The sequence below is a fragment of the Hetaerina americana genome, unplaced genomic scaffold (assembly GCF_022747635.1).
Source record: "Hetaerina americana unplaced genomic scaffold, ioHetAmer1.1.p SCAF_2, whole genome shotgun sequence".
NCBI classification, from domain to species: Eukaryota; Metazoa; Arthropoda; class Insecta; order Odonata; family Calopterygidae; genus Hetaerina; species Hetaerina americana.
Window position 1 is genome coordinate 53,625,718 of NW_027286763.1, and position 24,719 is coordinate 53,650,436.

At 37.3% G+C, this 24,719-nt stretch overlaps 1 protein-coding gene across 9 annotated transcripts in view; it reads left to right on the forward strand.

Moving 5' to 3' along the window:
• Positions 1–24,719, forward strand: part of eag (ether a go-go) — a 604,077-nt gene that overhangs the window by 381,104 nt on the left and 198,254 nt on the right. The gene's annotated exons all lie outside the window — the stretch shown is intronic.

Below are 24,719 nucleotides of genomic sequence, written 5' to 3' on the forward strand. Positions count from 1 at the left end.
TAAAACAAAACAAGTTTTAAACCCACTCCTCCGACAAAACGGGATCTTCATAAGAAATATTTTAGCTTAGGACAATTTCAAGCCAGAAAGAGACATAACGAGAAGACTGTAAATTAACAACGCACTTCTTCCTTTTTTTAAAGGAAGGTAATTGTTCGTTTAATATAATAATGAATCAATTTTTCTATGAAAAATGGATTAACGTTTTTACATAAGTTTATATGGGTAAAAATATTCCTTTTTAAATTAATGAGAGGATTAACTTAAAAACTAATTATAATGTTATTTAACTAAGGAATTTAATTTTATCAAGCTTTAGGTTTTAACTTAACACAGTTATGATATGTTGTGTTTAACTAAACTGAGTTAACCTTTAAAGTTAACTTGCCAAAATAGGTTAAAGTACGAGAAAAATCTAATTCTGTAAAATAAGCAGGAACCCCATAAAAAATTCTTTCTTTGAAGAAACAGGAAGGCTATCTGTGATAACCATTGTAAATTGTTAGTGCTGTTAGTTTCGATGTTAATTATGGAATGGTGACTAGAGAATAGGTTGCTAGGTATTTATTCGCACAATAGATTAAAAAATAATGGACCCAAATTCATGATGTGCAGCTAAGTATTCTGAACTTTGAGTAATTCATTGTTACATAATGAGACACATTTTACCATTTTGGGAGGGATAACGGCATCTATTACTTTCGAAATATAAGTGGTTCGACACTTGTTATTAGTATTTGTATACATGAGGTTAACATAAGGGGCAATAACTTGCTTTGGGATAAGGAAGGCTTTTCAGTTGATAGTCGTCCGATTCTACCCCTTGAAAGAAATTTTATTCTCTACCTATGAACGTGCACAAACTCTCCTATTATTAGATAGATCCCTTGTTCCGAGTCTTTGGGGCTAGGATAGTGTCTCATCTAGTCATGAGGAAATTTCTTTACAAATGATAGACATCGTTTCACACTACATCGCTAAATGAAAATAAGGTGTGACAAGTACTTTTGAGAAAATATTTGTATCTACGGCCTCAACAACGGGATAATGCGTAGAAACCGAGGCCAATTTAGGTAAGAATGGGGAACGTCGTCTATTTATTTAATGCTCGAAGGGGAAAGTTGAAAACAACGCCATAAGACACGCAAGACAATTGATGAGAGCTTCCGACTCAGTTTTATGGGCTGACACCACATCTAGCCAGCAAATGGTACCTCATTTTAAAGTGTCTGGCGTTCGTTCTCGCACTTATTTCTTCAAAGTTTACTGTAATACATTAGGTCCCTCGATAAAGCTGTTTGATTTTATTTCCGATATTTTCTCTCTTTCCTCACTTCCCGAGTCTAATTATCATTGATGGCAAATTAAGAATAAATGTTTATGGTTTCATTCCTGGATATCAGATTGTAACAAACAAAATCTCGTGGATTCCTAAGTGGCACTGATGGTTTGGATTAATTCCATTTAATTTGCCAAAATATCATTCATAGATATTCGAATTTATAAGCCATCCTTTATGGATGTAATAACGAAACCAGAGGTGTTAGGTAGGTTAATGAAAAATAGCTCTATCATGGATATCACAAATCGATTACGATAAATGCGGCAATCTTTTAATAATAACGTAATCGCGAGTCCTTATCTAAGTTATGGATGATCTTTGCTTATTAATTTCAACCAACTCTTGCCATGGTTTGTATTTTTTGCAGTATTTTTAGGAGTCTGAAAACTGAGCTTGAGAGAATTCACACAAAACTTGAAATTGACGCAATAAAATTTTAGATTACACTCATTTTAAAAAATTATATCGCTTTTGTCAACAATCGCTATTGGACGGAGTATAAACTTCTGCAGGGTTGTCAACCGCGACTTGCATGACCTAGCCGAAACATGCATGATGCTTTAGTTGCTGAGGCGGATATGAATGGTCGCTTTGTAGCTAAGGGCTTTGGACAAGTCAATATAACGGCCGCAGTAAAATATACGCGAACAGTGAAACCGAAAATTTCGTCGAGCGCAGAGAAAACTGCTTTGTCAAGAGACTGACGTTAAGCTATTAAAGAGCGGGTAAAAAAGTTTTACTCGGAAAGTCTCGCCATGACAGATTGGAACCTCCAGAAATTTGTGGCAGGAATATGCCGAGAATTATAAAATAACGTGTATTTTGGGAAACAAAAAATAAGGGAACGAATATGGACTCACTCTGGAAAGAAGCAGATGGGGGAGGTGGGGGGTATTGGGGGTGGGAGAGCGAGAGTCATTCTTCCAAAGAATCTCTCGCGGCAACTCTTTCTTTTTTCGAGAAAGGAAGCAGAACTCCCGCGGAGGGCATATTTATACACACCGCTGGATGTAACAAATTATTCCCTCCGAAATTCGTTATGAACTCCCCCGGATTAGTTTAGTTTCTCCTCATCTCCTCCCCTCCCTCACACTCCGGCCGCATCCTTCCCCCCACCTCTAAGAAGGAGCCGTGGAGGCAGCAGCGGGGGAGAGACGCCGCCTTTTGCCCTTCCATCTCGCAAGAGAAGCGGTGTGACGGGGGGGTGGGGAGGGATGACGAGAAAGAGTGAGAAAGCGAGTGAAGTGGGGAGGGGCGAGGAGATGGGTTGGTGTAGGTAGGCGCGCAGAGGTAAAGAGGCCGTGAGAGAGTGTGAGAAAGACGAGGAGGATGACCCAGAATAGTTTCGGCAGCAGTGGCGAAGGGAGAAAGTACTTAAATATTTATGGCTCAGGGGAGGGAGATTAATGGGGCGATGTGACGCGGGCGAATTAGAATTCTGGATCGGACGAGGTGGGGGTTAGGTGGCAAAGGGGACGGAGAGGGTGGGAGCTAGGTAGTTGGAAGTGGGAGAAAAGGAGGGTAGGACGTATAGCAGCGGTGTGTAATGGAGAGATGGTGAGGTGAGAGGAGCTAGGGGAGGGAGGATAAAGCGGGGTTGGGGGGGAATGCAGCGCAGCGTTGCCAACCGCCGGTAATGATTTTATTTCCCCGGATGGCTCGAAGTAAATCCTTGAAAACAACCGATTTCTTTCTCGATTAATCTTTTAGCTCCCTCAAATTGACTATAACAAGTAATAGAAATGGCAGGAGACGATAAATCACGCACGAATGAATAATATATTTAAACCTAACCAATGGTTGCTGAAAACGTTTGTGGTTTTCTTGGGTTTAATAAATGTGGATCGTATTTCATCCTGCAGGGTATGAAAGAGACTTCAATATCCCTACCGACCAAATAACTGATAAATACACCGTATATTTATTTTTTTACATTTGATGAAACATTTTATACTGTGCACCGCAACTCACCTGTCAATATATATACTTGTATGTAGTTGTTCATGTTACGGAAAGCCTATCAAACGGTTAGAAACTCCTAAGGGAATGTTCGAGTAATGTTTTAGATTAGTTTGACGACACATTCATAGTCATCATAAGTCGATGTAACTATTAACTAAAAGGACTGTTAAAATGTAGTATTCGTATCTTTCATAAAAGAAACGCAATTCCTGGCATTTCATGTCTTTACAATCTACATCCCTAAGTACTTTCAGAAAGCATCGAAAAGCATCCATATTCAGGGTGGAAAATTGATATGAAAGGACTAACCGAAAGCGATATTTTCACTAGAGGAAATAAATGAAGTGGCGAATGAAATGAAATATTTCGTTTATTTTTCCATTATTTGTTTAGAGGCGAGACCAGTACATTCCGTGAAAGAAACGAATATTAAGGAAGTCAATATCGATACCAACATATCAAAAGTCGACTGATTGGACCATCGATATTGTTTTAGTTTTTTTTAAATGTTTCGTTGTGTTATATTTTTAATGATTTGGGTGATGCTCTTAGATTTTTAATGTTTCAATGAAGGCTCATAAAAGGTGAATAGTCCAAATAGGAGGAAAGGAATATCAAAACTGGCGATAGAATTAAAAAAATATTATCAGAAAAAGAAATCTGTGTAGGTTTCCGATATATTTCTTTTTAATATCTGGCCCAACGCAAAGTTAATTTTTACAGCAGAGCAAATGTACAAATGCTAGTAATTTACTTCTCTCGAGTTCAATCTAAAAATTCTTTTTTTTTCATTTATATTTCTTTACCGGATTGGAGCAAGGATATACATAAACTATTTTGGCTTATGGCGAGGGAAGTTGGTATATCATATGTTATGATGGCATGTTCAACATGATATTGAAGTAAAACAAAAGTTTTCGTCTCACTGGGCGCTGGTCGAGTAAAACCGAGTATATTTGACTAGAGATTTCAAATGCTTGAGCGTGTAGAAATTTTAATTTTTAGATATGTCGAAACACGTTATAGCCAACACGACTTATTTTATTTGGAAACTTCAATGCTTTCCAAATGTGCAATAGTTGTTATTCAATTGACGAGCATTTCATGGTTATTCCCAAATGTATACTTCTCTAATATTAAGTGTATTGAAAAGGGTTTTAAAAGAATATTCTAGTGAAAATTCGTCGACGGAACTAAAACTGTAGTCCGAAGTACTTCACTTTCATGCTCAGTGCGTGATGATGAGGAGTGCTCAACATATTTTTCGCAAAATGCTGAAGGGGAAATATTTTTCAAATAAAAGAAACTTCCGCTCAAGGAGTGCTTTATTGCCACAACGAAGTTCATATCATAAAACTCAAACACGGCAGTGTGTGTGACATGCATCAGAGCACGCAAAACGAGGGAATTAGGGTCAACAATATAATCTCAGCGTGGCACGCCATGCGTGCGGTTTATGCGGCCCACAGTAGCATTCAAAGGTTAATAGTAAGTCTCATGGATCTCTGGAAATTTCCACCAATTTTTTTTAACCGTCTGCCAAGCAATAAATGTGAAAGGTTTACTTTAAGTCGTAGTAGAATTTTCCTCACTTGCCCGTTTAATCACATCCGCAGCATTTACTGTTTTTATTGGCTGAATCTGGTGTTTCATTCTTTTTGATTCAATATCAATTACTAAAGAGTCTGATTCTTCTCAATAACATGATTTTTGCAGATTAATTCCCCCTGGGGTGTTTCTTGAAAAAGTCCATCCACGTTTTCTTCCATTAGTTCTACTGCAATCATCATATACCAAGGTGCATTCTTACAGTTTGTATCTTTTCATCACTGTGTCAAAAAGGCTCCTCTCCTTTTTCATGGAGGTAATATTTATCTTGGCCTATTAAACAATTTTTCAAAACGCTCTGCATTCTGAGTAGGAGGAATAAGTACGATTTCATCTTCTTTGGCTTTGGATTGAAAACCCAGATACATGATTTCACATGATTTGAAGACCCTTACACATGATTTCGATGGATTAGCACGCATTGGTGAAATATTTTTGTTAAATCGTATTCAAGCTACGCTTATTGTGCATACGCCGTGTTTATCATGACATTAAAATATTTTACCTCCCAAATCCATCCAAAAAAGCTTTCAACCATTTCCCACTGAAAGGTGGGGCAGCCGTTTTACACACGGATCCCGTATTTATAGGTGTAATATTTTCGTATCCGAGTCTCTCATGAAGAGCCAAATAACTTCTCGGTTCTAAGATTTCGACAGACGGCAGGAAGGGAATTCTAAATCAGGGAAGTGGAGGAAAAAATGTGGGTGAAATAAAGTAGGAGGCTTGCGGGATCAAATCATACGGTTAGGTTACGTGAGAACTCGAACGGCAATAGATATCTTAAAAGTCTTGAGAGGTGGAAAGATGGGTGGGATATGTGGGTGAGAGAGTTGAGAGGCGTGCCGTGGATGCTCTTCTTCAGTCTCCAGAGGAAAGGACGGGGATTTATACGGCACATGATGCCTGAAGAAGACATCCTTCTTTCTGCAAGGGGTATTGGTTGCTCCTCTTAAAAATGTTGCGCAGTGAAAATTCAGGTTAGAGCCGTCATGGGCTAATGAAAGAGGCGCACATAGTTTCAGACTGTGGCCTCCTTTCTCGCTCCCCTTTATCGACCGTAAATAACGGATGTTTCGGCGGTATCATTCGTGTGTGTGTGAGTGTGTGGAACTTTGTACGTCGGAGTGTATTCGTATTATGAAGAGTACTTTTGAGGCGACTTCTGCAATGTTAGCACACCATTGTAATACAGACGTGCAATAAAATCATGACAAGCTTTGTCCTGGTTTATCAAATGTAGCTGTGTATAATTTTTATTTATATTTTTATAACAAAACTGATCTTCCTATAGCAATATTATGAAGAGTACTTTTGAGGCTATCTTTTGAGGAGATATTTTATGCTAGTTTGCTATTGTAGTGGAGGAGAGCAAGATAATCATGAGAGGTTATATCCCACTAGAGTTTGTACAATTTTAGCTTTTGATGAATTAAAAAAAAAACTAAATGCATTCTCTATCAGTTTGCTTCTAACATGCCAAGTGCATACAATCGCCCTTTTATCTAGAATAAATTGTGATAGAAGTTTTTTCCGGAGAATATATGATACATACATTTATTGAGGTATTAGTTCAGAAATTTATCGGCTGAACTTGGAGGGGTTTTTTTCAAGATGTTGCCAACTAAATGAACTCCACGGAGAATCTCATCCCATATATAGGCATGAGGATTGAATTTTTGAGGTTTTTTTCTGCTATTATACTAAAATGAATTATGCCGTTTAGAACAAAATATCCACAGAACCGGCCGCCACAGGCTCGCCTTAGGCATCAGTTTCAAATTTCAGAAATTTCGTGTAACTACACAATGTAAGGGTTATCGAAAAAATAGTCCTAGATTTTGCTCAAATTCAAAATGCCTCAAATTATCGTATTTAAATTTTCTCTTATCACGCAGTTATTGTATTAGAAAAAAACTAAGTTGAATCAACTGCATTTTTTCGTATGGTTTTCGACCATTTAAATATTAAAATCTCTAATTTAATGGCAATATAAACATGCAAATATTTTTGTGCATGTTGCAAATTTGTACCAACACATCCGGCATATTCGAGACGAAACTGGTGGCATCTGGTAAACCTTCACCCTGTTAGAAATAAAGTTAGAAATTCAAGTAAAACAAAAGTAAAGGGAAGGAATTAAGTTTACTTTTGTAGGTCAAATGAACTCTGGACTTCAATTAGTTATTCAGGAATAGCTTTTTATTGGCGCACCCAAAACGCTGACTCCCAGACCTTGCAGAGCCTTTCAGACAGTTATGATTCATCAATAACATCGCGTGCACGTTAAGTTTCGGGAGGCTACTAAATATTTGAAAATATCTCGACACCAAATTAAGACAAATATCTGAAATGTAGACGCTCGTTTTTCGAATCTGTCAACATTTGTAAAATTTCAGTTGCTTGATAAGAAAGACGATACTTACTGATTTTATAATATATTCGAAAAGCAGAGTAAAGTTTCATGAATATCTGAAAATGTGACAGTATTTTACATCCTAAAGTTATCATGACGCTATACAATATATGATATCTTCAGACGTACTAATTTTTATCATTTAATGTTCACTATTATGCGTCATATTCTTTCAAATAAAGATAGCATGTTGAGGGAAGAATGGGTGTTTATTTTTCATTCAGAGTGTTATCTAATTTATTTATAAATGTAAATTAATATAATGCAGACATATCGGATAACATATATTGAAATATACTACTACAAAATTAATTCGTCAAAACCAAGCCGTGCTCACTTAATTCAAAATATGTAATTACAAAATATAATAAATATTAAAAAATGACCTTTTAAATCTTTAATTTAACATCATTTTTAATGCTTCTTTTTAATAAGTTTCACTGGTTAATGACGTATCTGACGAGGTACAGGTAAGCTGTGAACGAAAGAGCCTTGTTATAAGTTTATGTTATAGAAATATATTCGCCAAGATATTATCTGCCAGGTCCGGGTACAATAGCGATGCTCTCCATTTTCCATTTGTCCGCCGTCATTTTAGTACCCTTTGAAATAATGTCTTGAAGCGTGTGGATAATTTTTATCTAGTTCAAAGATGTCGAAGAAGAAAACACAACAAATTGAAGGCACGGAAGATATGCTGAACCCCTACGCCTCTTGATATATTTATCGAAATACTCTTGTGTCCACGCGCAACGGGGGAGACACGAAACTTCCCTCCAGTCATTAATCCCCGCGCGGCTTGGATCCTTCAATGATGCGTTTACCACTGCTCCACCATTGTCGTCATTTTACCCCCTAACACGTTGAATGGTTTTAAGATCAGAGGCGTCGTCACCACGGTGGGAAGCGATGGATGCTGTGTGGTGGGTGGGAGACCGGAATCCATCACCGTCGAAACTCCTGAGCAACAAGGGGGTAGGGGTCACGAGGTCAGCCTCTGATAGAGGGCTTGTGAGGGAAGACGATGCGTTCCGGCCGACCCGGGAGCTGTGCGATATTTATTTTCCAATATTGATCGCCAATATGCAATATATGTATAGTATCGTCATATGCATTGATAAATATGTGTCTAACATATAGGCTGCATCAATTATCGACGGAGCAGCATCGATTTCTACTGCCCTAAAATTGTAGCTGACGTATCTCAACTTTTTCCAACTTGTGCTCTCAAAGTATCAACCAACTTATTTACAGTCGTCAAAAATATCTTCCATATCGTTTACAAAAAATATATTCCGTTTGGCAAATCGGTGACATCGATTTGTTCGTCATATCGAAGATAATTTTTAAACGTCGACGCCTGGAATCGATATTAAGATTTTGAATAATACTGAGATAATTGAAATATATCGAATTTATTAAGTTTCTTTAAAATACGTTTATAAATTTGGCAAAAGTATAAAACTAAAATCGATGCATTGTTATATCGTATATGGAAAGGAGAGGGAAGGAAGAAGGGTAAATGGGACGATGTGGAGGGAAATATGATAAGAGGGTGCGGAGCGGGAAGAGGGTGGGAGGGCGTGCAGACAGGTGGGTTTTGAGTAACGGCCGAGGGTTGAGCGCACCCGATGAACGCCCGGCATAAAATCGAAACCCTTATTTCACAATAGCCGACCGGAAAGGGGAAGACGGGGTAACCGAGGTGGGCCGAGAAGATCGGGATGGACCGAGTCAGGCACGCGCCGTTCGATGGTGTGGTGTGGGACTAGTGGTGCTTGGCCCACAGAACGGCTGTGAGTTTTGACCTCACGTAATCTCACGTAATTGAATTCGATTTAATGCTGCGGATCTTGGAGCGTTAAAAACGAAGAGGAACATATGCCGGGAGGTATATTTTGAACATGAGATTTAAGTAACAAATGGAGATGAAATGTAATGGTATTTTTCATCGAACGGATGAAAAATCTCCCTATAGTTTTTATTAACGGAATGTTTAATTAAGTCATTTTGGACGATGTGGATATGCGGGAAATATGGTTATAATCATGATTTTTATGGACTCATAGATAAACCAGTGTTTGGCATCAGGCTAAATATTCTTACATAAAAACTTCAAGGAGCCCACCGATTAACATTCCATCTCCACCAAAGAAAATATACCAACAAAAAAATTAGTCTACCGCTGGGATATAACTCACGTCCTCGGTTCCGGAAAACTATGAGTTTTATCTGCCAGGTAAAGCATCTTTCTTGATGTTTTAAAAACTACATCTAAATGATATCAAGTGAAGACACTTGATAATAATAATCAGAGAAATTTTTTAACATCTATTAATAAGTATCTACTCAGACAAATCAGTTGTTTGCACAAATTTGGAATGAGATATTTTTTTAAGACAGGATTATCACGTTGAATATACGCAGGAGTCTTACTTAAGATTCTAATCATAAAGAAATCTAAATTATCATCTTTTATGTCTTCCGTATTCAAAAGGTTTGGAAAAATAAGAGAATTTACGTCAGTTTTCATTGTTAAACTCGAGGTAGTCTCGGCGGATCTAAAACGGAGATAAAGAAGGGAGCTAAAGGAAGTAGGAGAGGGAAATGGGAGTACGAGGGAAGGGAGAGAGAGAGAGGTGGGGAAGGTGGAAAGAGGGGTTAAGAAATGAGGTGGCGGGGATGGGGACTTTTTGACTGAACTGGGTCGAGGGAGAGAGCGATGACGTTCTCACGTAGGTAGGGTTAGCTACGCCCGAAGTGGAGTGCATTAAGAATTCTCCTTTGAATTCCAAATACACGAAAGAGATTTAAAAACCCCCCTCCGCTCCAAATATCAAATTCCGTCGCGTCGCTGAAACAAGACAGAGCGGAATAGATTCAGAGACAGTGTTCTTTTAACTAACTCCATCGTAAACGACTTCGATATTTTTGAGCAACTGTGATTTTCCTTCCGTGCGCACCAATGGAAAGAGCTTTCAAAAAGATCCGACAGTATATACATAAAAATGCACTCAAGGAGCGGTCTCAGTCTTTTCCGGTCTAATTTATGTGATTTTCGATAAATATTTTAACTACTAAAATGAGAAAACTGGCTGTCTTTGGTTTCATACTTTTTGATAGAGGTAGCCTGCCTCTCTTTTTGCCAACAAAAGTGTGAAAAAAGCTTATTAAAATTAATTGAATCAAGGATACTTTTCTCAAATGAAGCACACAAAAATATTCTATTAATCGATCAAATATCAGTTTTCTTCGAAGTTAATTGATTTATTTCATGAATAATCGTTGAGGACATACGTTCATTTAACAGCGAAGAAGTTCATTTTTGAAAATGTTATGACCACCTGGAACAATTAGCAAAGTTAAAAAAAATACCCTGTGGTTTCATTCACATCAGATTACTATTATTATTACCAGATCACTATTATATTACCAGATTTCTATTATTGCCAGATTACGATTATTACTATTACCAGATTATATTATTTTTCAGTGTTTAATAAAACTTTTTTATACATTGTGAATATTATTAGGACTGATTATTGTATAATCGACTCACACATAACCTATATCGTATTTATAGCAAATTTAATCAGATTTTAGAATGTTCTGTTCAAACCAGCAGCTATTTAAACAAAAATGCTAAATGAAACTTTGGATAGCCAATTTGAAATGTATTCCGTAAAAATACGTACAAAGATTCGAAGATTTTTTATGAAATATACTTCCAAACCATCCTATTTATTGCCAATCTTTTAATTTTTCCACAATGACATGTATTTCCATCTTCCACAATTTTCAATGCCTCCTAGCTCTTTCACAAGGGCATTTCGGTCCTCTGATTGCTTGCACTGTTATCTTCTGTAAACCGCTGAGTCTCAGATGTGTTTATTATATCTTTCTCTCTTTTATTAAACAGTATCTTCCATAAACTTCATTCCTTGAAGTACTTCCTAAATAGTCATCCGGCCCATCCGTTTCATTTTTATAATTCTTTGAGAGGACTTCCATGATCTCTAAACAATCTTTTCTTCTCTTTTTTTGATGAACAATTCTCAGCCACGAATATTCCAAAAATATTATTTACGATTAACTACAGGATCAATTTTAATTTTTCCTTCAATGATAAGCATTATTCTCTTGACCTCCATCGCAATTTATTTCATTTTTCATTCCTTCATTACCTTTGAGCCTTCTTCCCAAATTACAAAACTCTTACATTTCTTCATGTTGTCTTCTGACTTAATTTAAAGCACATATTTCTAACTACGGCTGCAGATTATCATAAATTTATACATAAATATTTCCATAAAGTGTTTTTTTCCCCATGTAGTCCAAGGTCTTAGTCAGATTTTATTTCTTTCCAGCTAAAATAGTCTCGTCGAAAAAAACATGCAAGATATTAATCCTTTTTCTTTTTATTCATATACCGCCTTTTCATTTTTATGTCTCTATGGTTGTCTAGTTAATTTACACATTAAAATTAAGGAAGATGATGAACAGCCTTGTCTTAAAAATTTTACTTCAGCGTTTCCTCTGCTTTTCCCATTACCACTATCACTGTCGCTTGCTCTTTACGCATCAACTTTCAGTCGTGTTAGTTCTTTCCAATTTTCCTCAACAAAAATGAAATTTACTCTTTTGCTCATGTTTTTAAAAGCTTTCTCCAAATTTACGAAGGTACCTAAAGCTTCGTTTTTACCTTGGATACATTTTTACAGAAGACTTTCTTTTATGCTTGAAAGAAAAAATAGCTCCTATTCTATCCCTGTTTATTCTGATACTGAATTTAGCAGCAGTATTTTCTTTACTTAACTACACTTACATAACAATCACTATGATCTTTTATCTGTTTTCCATGCTTTGATTGATAATTATTGACTGTTTCTTCGAGGCATAGATTGTCAACATAATCCATGGAAATTTTCACAAATGCCTGCTCTCACTGTATGGGCATAAGTACGTTAATTCAAAGCCCTTTGTTTGAATTTTTTTCTTTCAATATTTTTAAATTGGTATCAGAGTCTGATATACTGTGTGCTTAGATAATTTTCATGTCACTTTTCCCATTTCTGGTGATTTAATAGCTCATACGCTGTAGCTGCTGCGTGGAGTTGGTACAGAATATACTTTCTCATCTTCGCCAACAGTATTCTCTACATCCTGCATTTGGCTTTAAATACGAGTAAACCTTTCATAAATACGTACCTTACCTTTAATATTAATTACAAATCTGCTTCTGTCACTTAAAATGACTTTTCACTTTATTCAACATTTACTGAAGCAACATTTCAGTTTACTGAAAGTTTTTCCAATAATTTCTCTCCAAGCTTATTAACGCATAAATCATACTATTATTGGGTTTGCATCAAATTTTTCTGTACTGGTTTCTTAAAATTTTGTGGTTTCCTCTGCCGTATATAGTATGTATTATTTTCAACTTCTTAAATCTCACTCTACGCATCTTTTCATCTTACTTTTATTTATTCTACACTACTCGTATTATAATATTTCAGGTCGCAGTCGAGTTCCTACTGGAATGACATTCTTGGACCTATTTCTTTCAAGCATTCTATGAGCCATTGGTTTCTCATTTGGCTCTTCAGCTTGTTTGTCTTGGACTTCATTTGTACTTAATTTCACTAAAATGAAAATTTTCCCAGTTCTTTATCGAACCCATTAATTCCTTCACTAAGTTTATCACTTTTATAGACTTTTATGTTCCCTTGCTTTAGTGAAGTCTTAGGCGGTTTTCGAACAATGTTTTCAAAATTAATTAGCATCACGCCTAGTATTAATTTAATTTCAATTATATTTGTCCTCATTTTTTCCTTTCCCTTCCTACGCTATATTTATTGCTCTTCCTCCTCCTCCGACGGTTTAGTTCCAGTCTCCGAAGATGGATGTGAACGCTTTATTATTCGTTGTAATTTCTTTTATTCTTAGATACCATTATATAAACACTATCTTGTCATTGCTAGAGACTTCTGTGAACGTATTTTGGCACTTAATTGCTCTTATGTTTCACTGCCATCTTCAAGATGACTATTCTTTCATTTAATTTCAATATAACTATCTTTTTCTCACCTATTCAACCATTTACATTTCAGCTCATCATTGCGCCCAACTATGAAAGTCCATATAAAATAGATGCACATCGTATGAACTGATTATATTCACAGGGCTCAAAATTGAAATGACGCTTAAAGTCACTGTGCTCCACAAAGGACCTACGCAATCAATTTGAGTCACAATGATCGTTCGGGTAAATCTTAAGTACATTTAATCATCTTAAATTATCATATCTACGAGGGTCATCCGGAAAGTAGTACCCGTTCGTGAAATAAAGACACAAAAGTAAATATTAACAAACATAAAAAATTTTATTTGAAAGAGGATACTTTAAACTACTTCTCAACATAATCTCCAAGCAAATTAAGGCATTTGTCATAACGTGTGACAAGTTTCTGTATTCCTGCTGCATAGTCCTTCGCCGCCAGCTCATTGAGATACGCGAGGGACCCATCTTGCACAAATTTTTGCATAATGCAGATGGTGTTTAACAATTTCATGAACAATTGTTCGAGAAACATTGGGAAAATGCTCACAGATGTCATCAATTGTGACGCGCCGATCGTTCCTCACGAATTCGTCAACTGAGCTCACCAGTTGGTCTGTAATGACAGACGGTCTCTCCGAACGCTCATCGTCGTGTGTGTTCCCCCTCCCCATGTTGAAGTTGCGACACCACCGCCGAACAGACGACTCGTCCATTACATTGTCTCCATACACCTCCTTTAATTGGCGATGAATATCACATGGGCGAACGTTTCTTGCATTGAGGAATTTAATCACTGCCCTCACTTCACAACTGGCGGCGTTCTCAATTTTTTTAAACATTGTAAACAATCACAGAAACAACACAGGCAATGCTAGCGTCACGCAACTTGGCTCAGAGAAGGCAGACAAGCCACTGAAGCTATCTGACCTCGTCCAGCGGCTACTCGCGTCGTCAGCACTTCATGCGGCACGAACGGGTACTACTTTCCGGATGACCCTCGTATAAATGTATAGATGTGCACAATCAATATTTTTATCATACATATCTATTAATAATTAAATTCATTGTTAAAAGACCGCTTGGATATATGATTTAAGCAAATGAAATAATCAACACCACAGCTTAAAAAAGTATAGAATATTTAATGGAAATTTTATTCGTTAAGTTCTAGAGAAGTGAATATTTTCTGAGGGCGACATTGAATTTTAATGAAACTAAGGGATATTTTCACCCAAAACGGAAACCTTTGACTACCATTGAAGTGTTAATTCAATATTTGTTATATATTGAAGTTGTTTAATCAGCTCTTGTTCGATGATACACTAATTATATGGATTCTCACAACCAAAACATTCCATTATTCCCCGATCGGGGGCGCGGTAGTGAATAGAAGATCCGGCTACTGGATTCTGGCTCGGTTCTTCATAGATTTACACACCCTTGGGTTCACCAAGAATGCGTGACTTTTCAGGTACTAGATCTATGATCAATGATCTACGGCAGGCAGAAAAGGGAAGGAGCTGAAACTTTTCCCCCGCTCCGATTTCTCGAATTTTCTGCGTTAGGCCTAGTATAAAGGTAAGCTCAATCCTCGCCTATCAAATCGGATTGATTAAAACGTTTGGTAATCCCTTTTATCTAAGATCATCATTTCCGTTATTGCAACCGTTACGTTACCCGGATACAACGTGGAAAGACAATAGGCATGGCGCACTGGGCCACGCAAACCACAAATTCCATAACGAGACGCTACCGTAAGAAAACCACTCCCTATTTCCTGTCACTCGGGGCTTTAATGCAGCTCTTTCGTGACTTGCGGATAGGTCTTCCTTTACACAACTGAATCGTTCCCCTGGCTATTGGGAGAAGGGGGAAACCCACTAACAAAGGTGTGTCTCGGGGGGAATTAGTGGGGGAGGTATAAAAGATTCGGGAAAGGAATGACAGAGTTTTGAAGGGGAGAGTGAGAGAGAAAAGGGGAATATTTTTGCGTAATAAGTGGAAGAAGGGAAGAATGGAATGCCGGAGGGGAGAACTCATATATTTTTCAAGTCCCAGGGGTCTTTCAAGAGAGCGAATGGAAATCGGACTCGAGCCGGATTATTCTTAGAAATAGGCAGGCTTCGTTTCTCCACAGCCGACTTGTCTTTCGAATTATCCTTGGGGATATGCAAACCTTTAACCTCGACTTTTTCCCTGAACGGGTCCAGTTCCGTACCTGGAGACACATTCACACGTAAATTAGTTTGATACGCGATTTGCATGACTTTTTGTGACCATTGGCTTATGCACGCTGATTCAGGAGCTCCGCGCAATCAGCGATCATCTGGGAAATGAGGAAGGTGAGTCAGCGACAGAGAAAATCAGGTTTTCAACGGCTCCACACCCATTTTGAGGAGTGTCCTACATTTATCAACTTTTTCTGTCAATTTGGGTGATAGGTGTGATTGAACATAATTATAAAACACTCAGTTCTTCTGTCTAACTCAACCAGTGAAACTCATAATCTTTCTTGCAATACCTATGACGAATTTCACAGAAGGCATGGATTTCCGTTTTACATAGTCCTGTTTTGGATTAGTCTTACACAGCACGCCACAAGGGTCCTGAAGATACCGCGACCCTTGCGCATGGGCTATGTGGAGAGCTTCATGGCTTAAACTTCAATCATTCTGTAGAAAAACATTTTTTCTATTTCAAACATATTTTTATGTGATTTTAATTTGTTAATTTTTTATAAAGGTATCATCCGCTCGTGGAAGCGGAAAATTTTGGAATGAATGTCCATCTCGATAGGCATTTAAGAATAGCGAGAGAGAAATTCCACGAATTACGTAAATTATAAAAAAATCATGAGTCGGAAGCAAAGTGCTTCACTTTAGTTTTACTCATGCATCCACCTAACTTCTATAACATGAACAAAAAATAAGCAGCTGTTACTTGATAAGTTGAGTAGCTTAAAGGCCAAAATAGTAAAATTTATGAACTTTTATAGAGAAACTACATAGAATGTTACAATTAATGTGTGTGTATATATATATACACACATTAATGACACTTGAGAGTCTCACTTGTATATACATATATATATATATATATATATATATATATATATATATATATATATATATATATATATATATATGTATATACAAGTGAGACTCTCAAGTGTCTCACTTGAAGAAGGCCTCTGAGAGGGTCGAAAGCTCGAACAATTTACCGTGTGAGTGTTCTTTTATATGTTGCTATTCTTTTCTATTTGTGTTATATTGTGTCAGCCCATTATTGTGCCGCTCGTTTGAGTTTTTCCGTTACAATATCGTAATATATATACATATATATACATATATATATATATATATATATATATATATATATATATATATATATATATATATATATATATATATATATATACCTGCTACCTGCTCGTAGAGCAAACTAGAGCCGGTAGAACAGTTTACGTATCTCGGTAGTGTTTTGGACCAACACGGTCTAAGTAGTAGGGACGTAAGGAGGAGAATTGCACTAGGCAAAGAGGCTTTCACAAGGAGAAGGGAGTTGATGAGAAGAAGGTTGAGTAAGAATGTTAAGAAAAGACTCGTAAAAACTTTGACATGGAGCGTAGCTATGTACGGCGCGGAAACGTGGTCATTGAAGCAGGAGGATAGGCGTAGACTGGAGGCTTTTGAAATGTGGGTGTGGAGAAGAATGGAGAAGGTGAAATGGACAGAGAAGAAAACAAATGAGGATGTACTTGGTATGGTGGGCGAAGAGAGGGGTTTATTGGGAGCAATCCTATGCAGGTAGGAAAAGTGGCTGAAGGGGGTATTGGCCGGCAGCGGGATGTTGAAGACTGTAATTGAGGGGAGAATGTTAGGAAAACGAGGAAAGGGAAGGAACAGGATAGGGATGTTGGACGGGATGAAGGGAGGAAGAAAGTACTCAGAGCTAAAGAGGGGCCTGAGGTAGGGGGGGATGTTGTGTTTTGCTGGGGGTCATAAATTGTTGAATTAGTAATTTTGACCATCCAAAAAACCTACCTTAACCGGTAGATTACCTAATAATAATAAAATACATACATACACACACATTTATGATTATTTGTATCTGGAATGAAAATCCGATGGATATGAATAATAATGCACGCCAACATAGCACTAGCGAAGAAAAACCCGCACCATTCCGTCAGTAATCCAACGCTTTACCCCTGGACTACTACATAGATATTGAGTAATGTTACTCTTGACAGATACCACTACTTGTATGTTTTTTGTAAAGGTTTTAATTGTCAATGGTATTTTTTTATAAATTTGCTATTAAACAAAAGCTTCATTTGTCCAGATTTAAGCGCCGAAACCTGTATATGATAGGTGTGGTAGTCCAGAGGTAAGAGAGGCTGGATTACTGACCGAAGGGCGCGGGGTAGATTCCCGGGCAAGCCTCTCTGGACGCCCTCAACTATGCGATTTTACACTCAAGCTGTGTGATTTTTGGGTACCAGGTCCTCGTGGGGAACCATAGTCGGCGCAGGGAAAAGAACTGGCCCCTTTACACTGATGTGTGAATTTAACGCGCCGTCGGGTTTAGTACAAGGTGAATTCTACCACCACCAACCAAACCGACCTTCGGGTTGATTACTGCGTTTATGGGTTATGTATATAAATAAATACATACATATATATATATATATATATATATATATATATATATATATATATATATATATATAATATTTGAGTTCCTTGTTTATGTGTGTAACATTGACAACACACTAAATTGGCCAAGGCAATTTTAAAATAAAAAGCTTAAATTGTGGCAGTTTATTGTCTTACGCCCGGAAAAATTGAGCAAAAATAAAGTCTTAAAAATCCATCTGATATATATTTACTTGTTTATATGCACATTTCTGTAACCACAACAAATTTAGCCGGAAATTTCCTCCAAGCAAAACAATTCTGTTTGAGCTGGCAAACTTGCTTCTCATAAAGACATAAAAAAGGTTCGGTTATTTATATATCGATTTATATACACGATTAACACTCCCAAGTGATCAAATTTAATCAGTCATCATTATTTAATATATCTTGTGAAAATTCAGTAATTTTTTAAAGAAAATCATCTTCAGTCGACGCAGGTTCCTACTGCCCTTTATTTAATGTCATTCATTTTCTGAAACTCTTTCCACGTCGAAGGAGCACGGCTACCTTTCTTGAATATTTTTTTATTTCTACGGAACAACAGAAGTTTGCGCTAACATGAATACTTCCATGGTAATAGTAATTCTAAAGGTCTTTCGGTGCTCCATCAACGGTGACGTTTCACATAAATCACTTTGGAAAATTCAACTCTGCACATGGCTATGCCATAAATACTAGCTGCACCTTACATTGTGAAGACCATCAGACGCCTCACTTAAAATGAGCACCTGGCATATGTGACCCCTGCACTGTAATATTTTCTGAATTGGACAATATAAGGAGAATATCTTCCCCATACGATTAAACTTGTTATGAAGGCACAGAAATTGCCAATGAATTATTATGAATTCTGAATTAGTGCCCATCGGGAGCACAAATATTACGTGGACCACTGAACCTACTAAATAAATTTAAATTGATGAATGATTCTAGTTACCATTCCATTGATTGATGAGACCACTACACGATGTTAATGGATTGACTGGAAAACAGACTAATATGAGAAATGCTCATATACTTTGTTATCACTCATAACATTAGGCAAAACGCTATCTAAACCAATTTGAATTTTCCAATAATAAAAATGCCAAAATATGTGCATCTAATAAAATAAGAAAGTCATCATGAAATACATTGAAAATGATTTTTGTGCTCAAAATATAGAAAGAACCTACTCCATCAGTGGACACTGTATCGATGTCTGCGCTCGCATTAATACGCATGTCGAAGTAAACCAAATCCCTCTTATTCTTAATTCCCATACATCTTCGTTGTCTTTCTTTCTTTTTTTGTCTCGCTCGTTGTTTCTCGTGCCTGGGCGACCCTTATCTCGTGTTGTAGGGCTGCCAAATAAATGTCGAGCTAACCCTAAAACGGCACACAAATAAATGTGTCAAGGAACGTGTGTCGCGTGCCACTGGAAGTAATTGGGATTTACGCGAAGAAACAAATATGTTCCCCTTTATCTCATTGTGGAGATGAGCGTGTCACAGAATTATTCTCGGTATTTGTGGAAAGAAATGAGGGAATTAAAAGTAATCACTTACGGAATACTCCCTTTCGACTCTCACACTTTCGGTTCTGGGCAAGTATCAATGATTTTTCCAGGGTGCGTTGCCTGGTATGCTGATAGCATGGCAGTTGATGGGTATTCGTGTTCAATTAAAAATGAGTTCGGTGGTGTTATCCTCCTCTCTACCTAAACGGGAATAAGAATTTTAATTAGTCATGTCTGTATGGTAATAGAAGTGAGGTTGTACAAGGTTTAAAAGTATTGGACATTTAAATGTTGACTTTTACAGATATTGATCTTCACTGATTGGTCTTCTTTTCACGTATAATCCTTTGTTAACTGTTTATTTATGAGAATGTAGCATCAAAACCTATTCCCGATGCCATTTCTCTTCGAAAATGGAGAAGTTTACTTAGCAGGGATTTATTTTCTTTTTTTCATTATGGCAACCTTCTCTTCTAAATTAAAATTGCAGTTGTAGCTTTCTTTAAAAATAATCGCTTACGGTATATCTGATTAAACTGAACTTGTAAATTATTATTATTGGTATTCAAAAATGTATGATAGGGTTTGGATCGACAAAGACTGAACATATCTTCAACATCCCATTACCAATCAAACCGCACTGCATCCATCGTTTATACCTCCCTTGGATTTCTCTCAACAATCCCCTTATCTCCCCCACCATTACTAGAACTTCCTCATTTGTTTTCACTTCAGTTCTTTTCAACTTTTCCATCCTTATGCACAACCATTTGTTAAAATCAACTTATCCGTACCTTTCATCTCTCTTCAACAACCAAGTTGCCGCGCTATACAAAACCACCCCCCATATCAAATTGTCCACTAGTCTTTCTTAATTTAATATCTTAACTCAGCTTCCCTGTCTTAAATTCCTTCCTCTTTATTAAAGCTTCTTCCCCTAAATTAATATTTCTTATTATGTCTCTATTGCATTGACCATCTTTGCACAAAATACGGCCAAGGCAGGTAAACTGCTCCATCTGCTCTAGTTTTCACTATGCAGATTTTGAATTAGAATATGCAGGTTGCAGTAGCGTCAATTCAATAATAAAACATAACTGATAGATATTATATGGGAACTTAAACACAAAAGCCTTTATAATATAAATTATAATCCATTTCACTGGATATTTTCCTCTTCAGTATCTTCTTGGTAACCACTTAAATTTATCACCAGGTATTTTCTAAACCGGCAAGTAATAACGTATCAGAGAATATTTATGTAGCATGCATATAAAAGAATTTCTTTACCGAAATTGGTTTCGGTTAAATATACACGAAATGCAATTGCAGGAACTTTTAAGCATCAGAAAGTGTAAAAACCTTCAATAAACACGTACTTCTACATAAATTAACGACTTTTTACCAATCGATTTCTAAAAACTGTCGCGGGCTTATACTTTTGAAATTTCCATTCTCATTTGTTCAAATTTACCCGCAAATAATCTCAGTTCCTGTCGCATTAGGGAGAAATCATTGTTAGCTCGTTCAATGCAGCACTTCAGGACCAATCCCTGTGCTAATTTTTGCGTATCATTATGAGTGCGGGAGTACTTGGGTGATCAGAAGAGAGGCAAATGCACCTCATGGTAAATTCCATACCGTGCGATGATGTGAGAAGTAGTCATGCGGCTAAAAGCTCATTTTCAGAGCTTGCTTTCCATTCTCCGAACCTAACTTGACCTCTCCTCAAAACATAAACGGGGCGATGGATTCAGAGAAATGACGAGGTTTCACTCTACGTACAGTGAGATAGAATTCCGAGTGATGCTGAAAGCCACGCCGCTGGTTTTTGCTTTCCGCGCTTCCTAAAATTGCCAGTGTAATTTTAAATGAGTTAACTCTACTAGCTGTGGGTCGGATAGTGCGGCTTGGTTTATTTAATAGGCCAGCTTTCACACGTTCTTCCGAGAAACAAAGAAGTGTGTTGATAGCCGATTGAGTAAATTGTGAAGCAGCTAAATTTGTCAGATTCACTACAAAATCCTTTAGATTATGCAGTTAAATTTCACTAGGTGATGATATTGCCTACCGTACAACGGACAGGCAACATAAGCCTGATCATTGGAGAAGAACATTTAAACCTATTATATTTACTCCTAAAATATTCTAATTGTCAATCTAAAATAATTTGCCGATGATAATCCAAAAGTAGCATGATTGAAAATATTAAAAATAAATAAATCATTAACAATAATCCAATGGAAAGCCATGCACAAGAAAGTGCTAAACCATATTTCGACTGAAAGATGAATTTGTCAAAAGAGTGTCGGTTTTCCATTTTTTCTAGAAACCTCAGTGTTTATTAGATGTGTGATGATTCATTGGAAGGGTTTTCGATGGCGGTCGAATTAATATTCGGTTTAATTAAAAGATTATCACTAATCGTTAAGTTTTACTGAAAATGCAATTAAGTCTTGTCGCGTTTAAAATGAAACTTTTGATGCATATACTTTTTATGGAAAAATATTTGTGATCAGCACGTTTTGTGCTGAAGCATGAATAAAATTAGAAAAAGTCAGCTTTTTCTTGGCGATTTCAGGAGATTTCAGATTCGCGTCAAAAGCAGCATAAGGCAATGGTTAGCGAATATCGAATTCATATAAAATCTTTTCCTATTATAATAATTATTTGTTCGTCTGACCCAGATTACAGGTTTCGACAAGTTTATAATGAAAATACGATATTCAATAGCAGCTTTAAAAATATTTTTATAAATAAAACTACGCCCACAATTTGTATTCCTTATGAATAAGTGTATGCTAGTTACTCTATTGAAAACTTTTAGTATAAACCAAATAAGATAAAACCTTATGGGTTTATCTTGTTTGGTTTATACTAAACTTGTTTGGTCAAGATAAACCCTATGTTAATCTATAGATCCGGTTATTCATACACATCGAATTCCTAATTTTGTACAGCAGCAACAATAGTCCATAGTCTACTGAATAACGAATTCGAGGCACTAAATGGAAAGTGTAAGTAAAGAAAATTACAATTTTTTCACAATTCAAGAATTCAGAAGGGATCTCGTTCATAATGATTGATATAAGACAGAAAATCAAGACTGTATAAGTAATTTTTAATGCCTGCCTCTAATTCGGAAACATTGATGGACTACCAACACTAAAATTTTTGAAGTGCGCGATTATACTGTTTGCTAAGTATAATTAGATAATTAGATTTAGCATCCGAATTAACCACTCATTGGTCATAGTTTAACAGCCAAGCAGATCAGTGTGTTTCACTTTAAAAGGTAAAAGCCGTGATCTTACGTTAATATATCGACTATTATCCTCTGGGTCGAAAGTGAGCGTACTAGCTCTCTCTGATTTCTCTCTCAGAAGTTTTTTTTCTCTTTAATCCTTGCAGTTAAATAAATCATCACAATGCACACTTATTCAAGAAGCTCAAATAGCTGTGAAACTAGTTTTTTTCCAGAAAATTATGGCGCCTTTGTGCGAGGAAAGAAGGAAGTTTAGTCTTCATATTCGTAACACCACATACTTAGGTGCCTACTATATGTTCGGGTTTTATCTTTGATCAAATGTTGTAGTAATAGATGCTCTTGTGTACTTGCAAATATTTAGTCCCAACCTTAAATTTGCTTCTAATAATTCGTACTCTCTATCAAAAATATATCTCTACAAACAAGTCTTGGCTATATTTTGTGTTAACATCAATGCATTTTTCTTACCCCACAGTTGTCTAACCTTTTCGCTATCACTCATTTCAGCTGCAGGTTCTTTTCCGTCAGTTTTCCCCCTTTTCCACAATTCCACCTTTGTTCTTTTCATTCCAATTCCTTTTACACGAGATCTTCCTTCACACATTCTCCCGCACGGCCCACCCTTTTACCACCCACTCCGCTTCACCTCCTCGACGACCCTTCCAGGACTTCACCCCTTCTTCTTTCACCCTCTGATATCCAATTCTCTCACGCCCGTCTCTTTTTCCCCGCCACCCTCAACTCATCTGTTTCACGCCTCTCTCCCTTTGCAGGCTCAACCCATAACCCCACACTCCCCTCTCCCGCCACCCCCCCTCCCTCACATCCTCACTGAGCTCGCTCTCTCATACATTTCTTTCTAAATCACACGAAGAGATGCGCTTTCACTGGGAGCCGTTCCCGCTGAACGGAGAAGCGCTTATCCGTCTACTAAACCCATTGTTACGTCCCTGGAACTCGATTCTATTTCCGTCGGAGTCCCCTCATCCTCTTTACCGTCGTCCCCCTCCCCACTCCCGATTGCTCTCCTCCCACTCTGGCTGCGGGAGTCGGGGCGAACTCAAATCCGTCGGATCGCAGTGCTTTGTGTAAGATTCCCGTGAAGGGCCTAAGGCGTGCCCCAAGCGCTCGAGTTAAACTCCATGTCACAAAAGTGTATTTTATGGCAATTGGTATTCCGCTAATGTATTCGTCATTGTTCGTGCAATTCCCTCTCTCTCTCTCTCTCACACACACTCTTTCTCTCCCTCCCCCAACCGCCATCGCTGTCTCTCAATCCCCACCATCCAAGCCCCACGCAAACGCTCCCAACCCGCAATCGTTGTCGCCTCCCCGCTCCGTCACCCGCCTGTCCCGTTTACCACCCCCCCTCTTCGCGCGTCGCCCTTTGAAGGTCGGTGTGAATTCCGCTCGACCTTCCCCTATCCACTAAAGGGCATGAATTATGTAGTATCATGGATTTCGCCTAGTGATATTCAATATTTTTTTTCACTGCATTGTGTTGTTTTTATTTTCTCGGCGATGCATCATTCATAATCCGGCGTTATGACAGTGCCCTCGAATACATCATCCACGAGTAGTGTGAATGGACGCGATAATTCTAAGCTTTTAAATCGTATAAATAATATAAGTATTATGTCCAGCACCAAGTATAAATGTAATATTTGGATATTTTTTCAGGACATTTCCAATAAATTTCCAAAAGTTGAGGATTTTAACTATCTCTATACATTGTTTGCTATTTATTTTTTCCGTTTAGTATGAAAAACGGCCTTTTCCGTTTGCATTAAGCTTCAGAAATTACAAAGAACATAATACTTTCACCATGATAATATTTTCTAAAAATGAAATAATTAATTTGAAT